We start from the raw sequence: 11,050 nt of genomic DNA on the forward strand, positions 1-11,050 counted from the left end.
CTAACTTCTTAAGTAGTAGTACATGGGTCTATGGATTTCTTCCATTATCAGAGTTCTGAGTTAAAATTTAAGGCAAGGCTGCTTGCAACTGACCTGCCTCATCCCTGTAAACTCCACTTTCTGAAAAGCCAGTAAGAGGATCTGAGTTGTGGAATTTTCATTTCACTTAATGCACAATAAAATTCTCAAGGGACATACTAAATAACAAACAACTTTTTTTCTTCGAGCACTGAGTATCCTGGTAACAAATCAGTTATCAGACAATATGTAACAGATCTCTGGTTGGATTTTTCAGCAAGAATAATAATTATAATATGGTATGATAATTTTCATCATTTAGAAGGGTATTTCATGAGACTCTGAGACAAAATTCACTAACTTTTGAGGTACTATATATTTTTAAACTACCCAATCTAACATTTATTTTCCAGATACCTTGACATAACTGTCTGTCTTACACCTTCTATGTGCAGTTTTTGTTCAATTGTTTTGTTTAGTGTATCAAATAAATTAAGTTACATGTCCTGTAGAAACTGAAAACTTTCTGAGGGAGTTCAAAACTGAGTTGGAATTTTGTGAAATAGTTGTTCTTTTTAGCTCTTCAAATGCAGAGAAGTTCATACTGCCAAGTCACCTATTAAGTCCTTGTCTGTCTTACACCTCCTATGTGCAGTTTTTGTTCAATTGTTTTGTTTAGTGTATCAAATAAATTAAGTTACATGTCCTGTAGAAACTGAAAACTTTCTGAGGGAGTTCAAAACTGAGTTGGAATTTTGTGAAATAGTTGTTCTTTTTAGCTCTTCAAATGCAGAGAAGTTCATACTGCCAAGTCACCTATTAAGTGCTTAAACAGTAGCCTTTATCGACGTTTTCTCAGCATTGCAGATATCTAGCATTACACTATCTAATGCCTTACAATTTACCTATTTTAAAAAGACATCTGCTGTGCTGTGCTGTTGAACATTGCCAAGCTTGATTGCTAGCCAAGGCCTGCTTGTCCTTTAGTCACTGACAAATTCGTGACTGTGTTCCAGAGATGTGACAGATAATCAGCTGCCTCACGGTGTTGGTAAAAGGTAACCCTGACCTTTCCTACAAATAATTAGTGTCAATTATACTCCCCACCTACATCCTTTTCACCACAGTGCCGGAAAAAAATCAGGCTTTTCCTTATTTTGTTCTAATAACAAAAGTAAAATTTAGCAATCCCGTGCCAGAATTTTCTGCATAATTTGAATATTGAAATATATCAATCTGGGAAACTACTGTCGATTTTATTTGCTTAGGTATTCTACCTCTTCTGTGGATGTTAGGATCCTGATTTCAAAAAAGATAAGGTACTTGAAAGAAATTTCAGATGAGGAACAAATCAACTGAAGTGGTCTTGGGTAGATGTCAACTTTACCTGTTCATTATTGGCAGAACACTTGAAACTTATTATTACACCAAACCAAGTAGTTTGTACACTGAACTCATTTCATTTCACAGACATTAACTGAGTAGCTCTGAAGATCCCAAGAGTGTTGTTAGCACCCTTCTGAAACTTTGCGTCAGACTGACCTTTCCATGACGTTTCCTTTTTATGATAAGCAAGAATGTCTTTGTGATCCTACTCCTGAAAAGTCAGTTACAAAGGGCAGAAGGCTGGCACTTGTGATTCTGAATTCCTTTGGTTCGTGCGTCTGGACGTGTGTGAGGATGAAACTGCATACAGCTGTGCTACGTGGCTAATTAGCTCGAAACTGGATTTTGCCTCCCAAGTACCTTTTATGTGGTTGAAAACTCTGAAGTTGTTCTATATATCAGATGTAGCCTGATGTAGTATAGAAATATACAGTTCATAAGGCTTTTCTGCCATTGGTGCAAAAACCATTTATTGAGTACAGACAGCACTTAAATTGCAAGTTTATGTTATTTCATTTCTCAGAAATGGTGATAAAAGGAAGAATTGTGTACAGGGGTTTACTCCCTCAGTGGTCTTATGCCTTTCATTTACTATTTACTGTGAAAGAGACCAATTAAGGCCTTGATCCAGCAGAATCATAGTTCCACTTTCTATTACCAAGCATTTGTCCTCTATTAAATATTCTTTCTAGAACTGACATTGTCTTCCTTTGTCTTCTTTAAGCTCAAAAATATAAATTCTCTTCTTTGCCTGTATTTTTTTATGGAAAGGGTAATTATATCAACTCTGTCAACTGCATGGGCAAGAAGCTATAAAACATAAGCATTGCAAAACAATTGAGTTACCTGATTCAGCTTAGTGCAATGCATGCTCCTTCTTATCTACTTTATCCTGTCTTTCCTTGGAGTCACATAGGTCGTTTATTCTGACCAAGGAGGGAAATAACATTGGACACCACCTTTCACAGTGAGTGGTGAGTGCCCAAGGCACAACTGCATTAACTGGTAGTGTAGCGTTCATCTTGGATTTAGCCTGCTAAAGAGTTGGAAGACAGGCTGTCAAGTACTAGGGGTGTTTCACTGTGCTGTTTTTACTCTTTCACACTTATTTTATTAGTAGGGTAGTTTCATTGGATCTTGACTCCCTTAACAAGTGATACTTTTTGTTATAACTGTATAAATTCATCAGTCCAAACCTCAGATCATCAGTGGGTGGGCAGTATCTGCTTTTAATCTGTAAGTGGTGCTGTCCTTTAAAATCCTCACCCTGTTTTTCCCCTGCTTTCAAGTATACTAGTTACTATGGAAACAACATCAGTGTTGTGAGCTTCTAAATCTTGAGTACATTTGAGTAGTCTTGTTTTCTTTCCTCTTGTTTATATACAGTGGTTCTGTTGCTCCCACACTACATCTACAGCTTATTTCAGAAAGTGGTGCCAAGCAAACTCTCCACTGCTGCTTTTAAACTTAAATTCTAGGAGTCTGTAGTATCCAACCATTCCTATATCAGAGATTCTGATACTACTTTTTGTGTTTCTGCTGATATTAGTCTGATTCTATTCAGAGAAATCAAAGATCTAATTTTTTGTGCCAGAGAGTAATAAATACCTATAGTAATTGAAAAACAAAAACTTGGTCAATTGTTTTCTCTTGTATCACAGAATGGTTGAGGTTGGAAGGGACCTCTGGAGATTGTCTGGCCCAACCCCCCCGCTTTAGCAAGACCACTTAGAGCCAATTGTCCAGGATGATATCCAGAAGGCTTTCGAGTATCTTGTGTAACAGAGACACAACACCCACTGGGCAACTTGTGGCAGTGCTCAGTCACCCTCACATTAAAAAAGTGTTTTCTGATGTTCAGACAGACTTTTCTGTGTTTCGGTTTGTGCTCGTTGTCTCTGATCCTGGATACCACTGCATGCAACCTGCAGTCAGTGTGCACACCCTCCCTTCAGGTGTGTGCAGATAGATGAGATTCTGGCCCCGGCCCCCACCAACCCTCTCCCAGCTGTCACTGGGCTAAACAGTCTCTCAGCTGTTCCTCCTAGGAGGGATGGCTCTCTGAGTCCATGGTATGGCCCTTTGCTGGAGTCTCTAGAGTGTCACTGGCTCCTTGTACAGGGAAGCCCAGAACTGGACACAGTACTGCAGCTCTGCAGGAGTGGCCTCACCAGCACCGGACAGAGGAGAAGGATCACATTCCTATTTGAATATTTCGCCTTTTCCCCTCTCTAGCGTGAAGTCTAGATGAAGTTTCTATGATAAACTCTTAATGTAAGTGAGGTACCTGACAGAAAACTGGCAGCAGACTTTTAAAAATAATCATGCTTCATAAGTTTATACCTATTGCTTGAACACTATTCAAGACCAAAACTTAAGACAGAGTTGAAAGTCACTTCAGGCCAAAAGGAAGTGAATGTTAAATTAAGTTTAAGAAGCCAAACCATGGCTTAAACTAGAAGACAATTGTAATCCAGAAATACTGTAACAAAAAAAAAGTTGATTCACTTCCTAGAATAAAGGATATATCTGGCAGGTGGTCTGCTAAAGTTCCTAATGTGTTATGTTATACTCTAGAGAAAATAAGCTACCAAAAAAGTACAAACAGTTAACCTCTAAGTGGAGGTAGATGCTGCTGTTTGTTTAAGCAATTCTGGAATGCTTTGGCATTGTTTCACTTCCTAGCACAAAAGAAGAAATGACCTCTTCATGAAAAGAATGCTGTGGATAAGCTGGTTAGTACCTTATCAACTCTGCTATTGTAGTTACGCCAGCCAGACATGTTAGTGTGACTTAGACATACCCTGCTATGGTATTTATACTTTGTCAGAAGTGTTTTGAGATTGATTTGTGACCTCATCTGGCATAGAGAGATGCTGCCAAGTTCTCTGAATTGATAAAAATTAAGTCCACCTTCCAAGTTTATTTAAAACTTCCTGGCTTCAAAGAACTTGGAAAAATATGTTGGTTTGCTACCTTTATCATACTTATTTGCTGCTGATGTTCCCATTCATCTGCTCTTCCCGAATCTTATTGCTTCTCACAAATGATGATCTGAAATACCATAGCTACTGGCATTTCTTTCAGATACTTTTGAGCTTAGGTTTTAAACAGTAATTTTTCCCAGGGGATAGTGAAAATAAGAAAATGCTGCATTCAAGGTGTGTGGATTCTAACTGTAATGAAGGCCAGATCTTTAAATGTTCTCTGGTTAGCTCTGAGGAGAGTCAGAGACAGATAGGACTAGCCCAACATGGTCTCTATCACTTAATACGCCAATCTAATCAGGCAAGAACAACTCTTTTGAGATGAGAGCCACAAGTATGGTCATGTCTAGAGAAGTGTTCTCTATTTTTAGTAAGCTGATTCTCAGCAGTGTGCAATGTTGAAAGTAATGGGTGGGAGAGCTGGAAAGTGATAATTTGGGGTTGATTTTTACTTAATTTCTTCTTTGTTTTTCCTGTGCCAGATTGAACAAAATTAGATTGGTCAGAAGTAAATTAAAAAGCATACTTACTATTTTCTGGGTAGTAGTGCAAGGGGTAGAAAAACACAACAAAATACAGGTGGCTGAAAGGGATTGAGGCTATAGGGAAAAAGGAATATAGACAGGGACAAACAAATCTTTTTTTAAAAAAAGACCAACAACCCCCATCCTAATTATTAGCAATGACTCAGCTATTTCTAGACAGTTCAAGTTGTACAGAAATAGAACAGTTTGAATTGATTCTTGTTGGTTTGGGTCTTTGTGCCAAGCAGGCCTGAGGTAGGATTCAAGAGGAGGTCTAGGTCAGTTGTAAAACTCTCTTGCAAGGTATTTGCAAGAACTGTGAGCAGCATGTGAAAATCAATGTTCCTGCCCCATCTTCCCACCAACAAACTCTTCTTCCTGCCATTTTTTTTCGATTTCTCACAACTGATATTGTATAAATGTAGTGATTAGATGTTAAGAATTGTTTCTCAAAATGGAGAAGAGGAATACATATCCTAATTACTAGAGCATGAAATAGCAGTCCATTAAAGTAGTTATAATAAGGGGTGGGAGACAAAGTGGTGTGAAGCAAGCTTTTGAAATGAAGGGACAGCAAATTGGGAATACAAGGGCCTGAGGCTTTCCAGCAGCTGCTCTCAAGGAGCTACAAAGCTGAAGCAGTGATTTAAGAAAGAGGAAGTGATGCCAGTGGAGAAGGTGCAGTGCGGCAGGACAGTGGCAATAGTCCAAGGATGTGGCTTTCGGTTTTAGGTAAGGAGAAGGTGGTGAAGGATCACAATAGAGGAGTAGGTAAAAGTTTCAGATTTATGTATTATAAACGGAGGAAAGAGGAGACTTGGAGACTGAAAGCTTATCTTTCTAAATATCTAAAAGTGATGTTTGAGAAATACTCACAAATTTGCAGCATAGAGGAGTTGGCTGTTGGTGTCTAAGCAGGGGCAATAACCTTTGTCCTGGATATTTGTTTATTTGCTTCCTCTATAAATTGCAATGTGTGAGGAACCTGTTATTGAGAAGTTAATAAAATTTTCACTTAAGAAATCTCTTTGCCCTACTCTCATAGAAGAGATGGGAAAACAGCTCCTTTTCATTATGTAGCTATCAATCTCAAATTTATACTTTTATACACAAGTGTAGAAAATTCAATAAGACTTCATAATATATACTGCCAAGTTTGGTTTTCCAATAAATTGGGAAGCAAAAAATTTCTAGCACTGTCAGCAATTCAGGCCTCTGAGCATTTTGACAGAGCATTGCTGCTGAGACTGGTATTTGATGTTCACAGGAACTCAGGCTTGTAGGGATCTCCAGTTTATAATGGAGACGAAACTTGGTTTTTTTGGGTTCTGGAAACTAGGTGGCCTGGGGTGTTCTTCAAAACTTAATCTGAACTCTTGCTTAGGGCTATGAATTAATGTAGTTATTTAATAGAACAGTCAGTACATGACGCAATCAGGACTGGAAAACTTTCAAGTACAAATTGACAAGATAATCTATTAATTGTCTTGGCAATATCCTTGGCATTCTCTGAAAGCACAGTGCATTTCAGTAGCAGTTTCTCTTTTTTTGTTTTGCTTTAGGTCACAGAGGACCTCTTGGTGGTATTTCCAAAATTCTGAGGATAACTTTAAGACATTTCCTTTCTGTGCGTTAGTCTTGTTTTTGAAGGTTTGTTATTTTTTCTTAAAACTGCACATTTAAGCATTCATTTTTGGGAGAACCTTGAATATTATGTCTTTTTGAGCTCAAGGTCACATTTCTTCTCTCAAATACCATCCTAAAAATCTGAAAATGGAACATTTATCCATACTATAATTCTCCTGATTTAAAATCTACTCAATACATCATAAAACTTGAGATGTTTTCTCGGGATAAGTGAAAAAAAAGGAAGTTGCATATGTGTTATGGTATATATATATGTATACGTATAACTTTTTAACTTATATAATATGTTAAATAATCCAATTTCATAGAGAATTTTCAAAAGAAAAATAATGAGTCTATTTCAGATTCTATTTCATCTTACTTAAAATGCAGCAGAAATTAATCCAAAACTGTATGTCCAAACAGCTAAAAAGCAGCTTAATTTAATTTTATATTTTGTATTTTAAATTAGGCAGTTATACCTCCACTGTTGCCTTTTTACTAAATTATATCAGAAAGTAAAACACTAAATGTGGGATAGGAAATAGTGTGGAAATTGCTCCAGGAATTCAGCAGCATCTTTAACCCTGGTGTAAAACATGAGGGATCTAGTCTTATTAGGTTAAGACTCTTTCATCTCTAATTAATTACAAAAGGGCTTCAGGGTTTCCCTTTAAAGTTTTTAAATATTTGTTTTAAAGAAAATCAGTTACTTCTCTCTTCTCTCCTATGTTATGGCTGTACTACATATAATAAAGAATGTGTCTCAAAGGGCAACTGTGAATAAAACAATATACTTCCTGTGATAAGAATTTCCCAAATACGCTCAAGAAATTGTTCCTGCAATGCTCTTGTGATTGTTTTATTTAAATGCATGACACACCTTAAATACTTAAATCAACTCATTGCTCTATTCAATCTAGATAGAATTCTCTGACAGCATCTTTGCCAAGTATCTGATTGAATTCACAGTACAGAAAATTGGTCAGAGTTGTTATTGGTGAGAACCTGAAAATACAAAGCCAATAGCTAGAGTTGCCCTCAGTGTTCAGTAGCTGGAGGAGCTACAAACAAGTTTGACCCTGGACAAAAGTAACTCTTTCTGTCTGAATTCCGGTTCACTCTTCTACAGGTTGTGTCTCGGGCAGTTTATTATAGTAATGTCCTGGGAATTGGATATCGGAGCTTTTTTCATAGGCTTCTCATCACCTGGAACCTTGGAAAAACAATGTTAACTAGTCTGTACTTCAGCATACCCACCTACAAGTATTCATTGTGTTTATCTACTGCTTTGCATTTAAGCAAGTTGACCAAACAATATAAAAAAAATTAGTCTTTTTAAATTTGAGACCTTTGATAGATGATGATTGCTTTATTATTAGAACAGTCCAATTTGCCTTCATAAATCTTTTTCATTTCAATATATCATCAAGTGATTACAGAAATTGAATGAGGGTCAGAAAGATCTGTAATTGTTAATGATATTCAGGATCGCTGAACACTAGGTGTTTTCCTACTTGGATAGTTAATGTATGTAGGAATAATTGAAATACAATGCAATAAATATAATGCTGATTTTAATACAGTAATCGCTTCTTAACTTAGGATCTGTTCTTTTGACATTTCCTGTCCAAGAGTGACAATGCTTTTTAATATTTATTATAGTTCATACTTTTAAAACAGAGTTAGAATGCAAATTAATTATTCATAAACAAAGAATTTTAATTAATTGTATGCAAATCACAGTTCTTGGGTTGATTTAAGAATTAAATGTTGCCTTAATGGAGGTATATGTTTTATGGAGCTGGTTTGAGACAGCTGGAAACCACTTTGTGAAGGAAAATAGCAGGACAGGCTGAACTACAGTGGTGAACGATATGCCGATACAAGCATTGCAGATAAGGCTGAGAACAATGCTTGTTATTCCTGTCTCAAAACTGAAGATGGTTAGCAATGTTCTGGTGAAGAATTGGTGAATACTAGTTTTCTTTCAGCTCTGATCGTTCTGGTATGAGCATCTGTCCTCCAGGTACTACAAGTGGGATCACGAAGCTCATTTGAATTAACGTGGGAGTAGGATTTGAGCAAAGATACCAAATGATGTGCTCTATTTTCGGCTCTGTTCTAACACAGCAGGCTAGTGGTTATCTTTAAGTACTTAAATACTCACTGTAGGGTCAGTATGACTCTATGCCTTGCACTTAAATTTTTATGTAAGGGGAGCATGCTAGAAGCCACTATTTCAGCTGCCTGGTTCTGGAGCTTTCCTAGAAACACAGACATGCCAGTGTAACTGAGTCTTGGGGGACTACCAGAGACCATTCAGTCTCACAGCTTCACTGTGGGTTCAGTTCAAATCCTTTGATGTTATGATTTTAGTGAGTTTTGCCAGGAGAAATTTTATGACTGTGCAGAGCATGCATCAGAAACTGTTTCTAGGACTTCTGTGGAGCTTTTAGGTAAACTCAGGTTAGCTTCTCACAATTTGTGCTTTACCTGTTTGCTGAATTGGAGCCATAATCTGCACTTGGGTTAAGCCTCTTTTAATTTCTGCCTAATCACTTATGAAACCGCAGAGAAGAAAGGTTGCATGTATGTGTATATTGTTAATTCCTATGAGATACTGCAGGAAAAGCTCCATCACCCTTTTCTGGATAGAAGTGTACCTGCATTACAGACAGAGTTCTAGATCCCTAAATATTGAATTATGAACTTGTAATCTTAAAACAGGCTTTTATTAAAAAAAAAATTAAAACATTTTTATGAGTATACTTTCACTGTACTTTCAGGTGCCTGCACATGTATAGATATGGAGATGTGGACAAATATCCTGAAACCTTTCCAAGCTGTAACATATTGTTTAAAAACTCACGGCCTCTATGTTTCCAAAATCTATTTTAGCCTGCCTGTGGACAGTATTGTGATAGTAACCACACTTAGTGCAATAAAGTGATAGAAAACCTGTTTGTGTCTTCCCTTACTGAAAAGCATTTTTAGAGTTGTTGTTTCTTTTTTTTTTAAGTTAGTGACTGTATCAATGCATTAAAAAAAAAGAGACTGGATGTGCAGTCTGTTTCATGTTGCTTATTAACAAAAAAAAGTTAGTGAACCAATCATGGTGAAATGGTATTCTTGTAATGCAGGCTGGTTTTGTTTTAATTCTTAGTATGTAAATAATTACTTCAGTAGTTTAATGTTTTCCAGGCAAAAGCTTCAGAATTGGATTGCCAAATCAGCAGACATCCCTTTTTGATCATAAAGTACTGTTGAACAGTAGTCATGGCAGCAAAAGAATCTGTTTGAGTCACAGGAGCTAGAAGCACTTTCACCTGATGCTAGCACAGACTCAGCCCCAGCTCTAGTTTGAGAGATGTGAACATCCACAACCCTTTTTAAGAAGGCTAAGAGAAAAAGAAAGAAGACTAAACTAGCATTACTGTTGAAGCACCTATTTAAATATACTGGAATGTTTCAGCTCCAACACCTCAGAAATCTAAACAGAATTTACCTACTTGTCTCCTTGTGAGCCCCTCCCGGGTCACTTTCATAGAGCTCAATACTCACTTTCAGAGAAACTAGCACTTAGACAAGGAAAAGAGGGTAAAGATGCTGAGGGAAGAAATGAGTAAAATCCACCCAAGTGGACCTTAGTTCTCTGCCCAGGACTCCACAGTGACACCACTGCCCTTGGATCCTGAGAGCAGCAAATTCACTTGGAGTGGTGCAGCAGCAGAGCTTTGTCTACAAATTGTACTCAGACGCGAAAAGTCTGCTGTAGCTCTAGGAAAGTATAACTGAACAAGGAAATGCAATTATTTCATGTATGTAGTACATCAATCCCTGCTAACAACTGGGAAGTTCTGACCAATACTCAGAACTCTGGTGTATGAAATGCAGTATGCTTGCTTAGATACATTTAATGCTTCTAAATGACTTTTTGAGAACTTCAGGTTGATGGCTGCTGCTTGTGCTCTCTAGCTTTTATTCCCGACTCCTTAGGCAGCTGAGATATGAGTTAATGACAGGTCTTGAAGAGTGGAAATTTTTATAAGCAGTTTTAAATTGCTCACAAATGTCTCCTTTTCTTCCTACTTCTAACTGAAAGGAAGGAAGTGTTATTCTAAATAGGATAAAATTGGTTTACATGGTGATTGCAATGTACAAGCTTTGAAAGTCATCTAACAAGCAGCAACATTTAAGATCAATCAATGTGTTTATGAACACTAGGAATTGTGATAATGTCAGGGGTTAGCTTATTGTGAATGAGTGGGGACTTAGGCTTTATTGTTGGAAAACTGGCTGACTATTGTACAATGGTTATCCCTAATGGTTATTTCCTAGGTAAGGACGATTATTTACCCCGAGTGCTTACACAGTGCCCCGTCAATTTTGGCGCTTCAGTTTGGCGCATCAGAGGCGCTTCCCTGACCGCGTTCACACGGTAATTTGCAGCCCCCGGGCCCGGGTCGCTCTCAGCGCTGCCTCATCCCCGCTCCGTGCGGGGGGCTC

The 11,050-nt window shown here is 37.6% G+C and overlaps 1 protein-coding gene across 2 annotated transcripts in view; it reads left to right on the forward strand.

Moving 5' to 3' along the window:
- SORBS2 (sorbin and SH3 domain containing 2) overlaps nt 1-11,050 on the forward strand; it is a 199,256-nt gene that overhangs the window by 41,186 nt on the left and 147,020 nt on the right. The window lies entirely within an intron of this gene.

Source organism: Corvus brachyrhynchos, unplaced genomic scaffold (assembly GCF_000691975.1).
Source record: "Corvus brachyrhynchos isolate BGI_N302 unplaced genomic scaffold, ASM69197v1 scaffold17, whole genome shotgun sequence".
Classification (NCBI taxonomy): Eukaryota; Metazoa; Chordata; class Aves; order Passeriformes; family Corvidae; genus Corvus; species Corvus brachyrhynchos.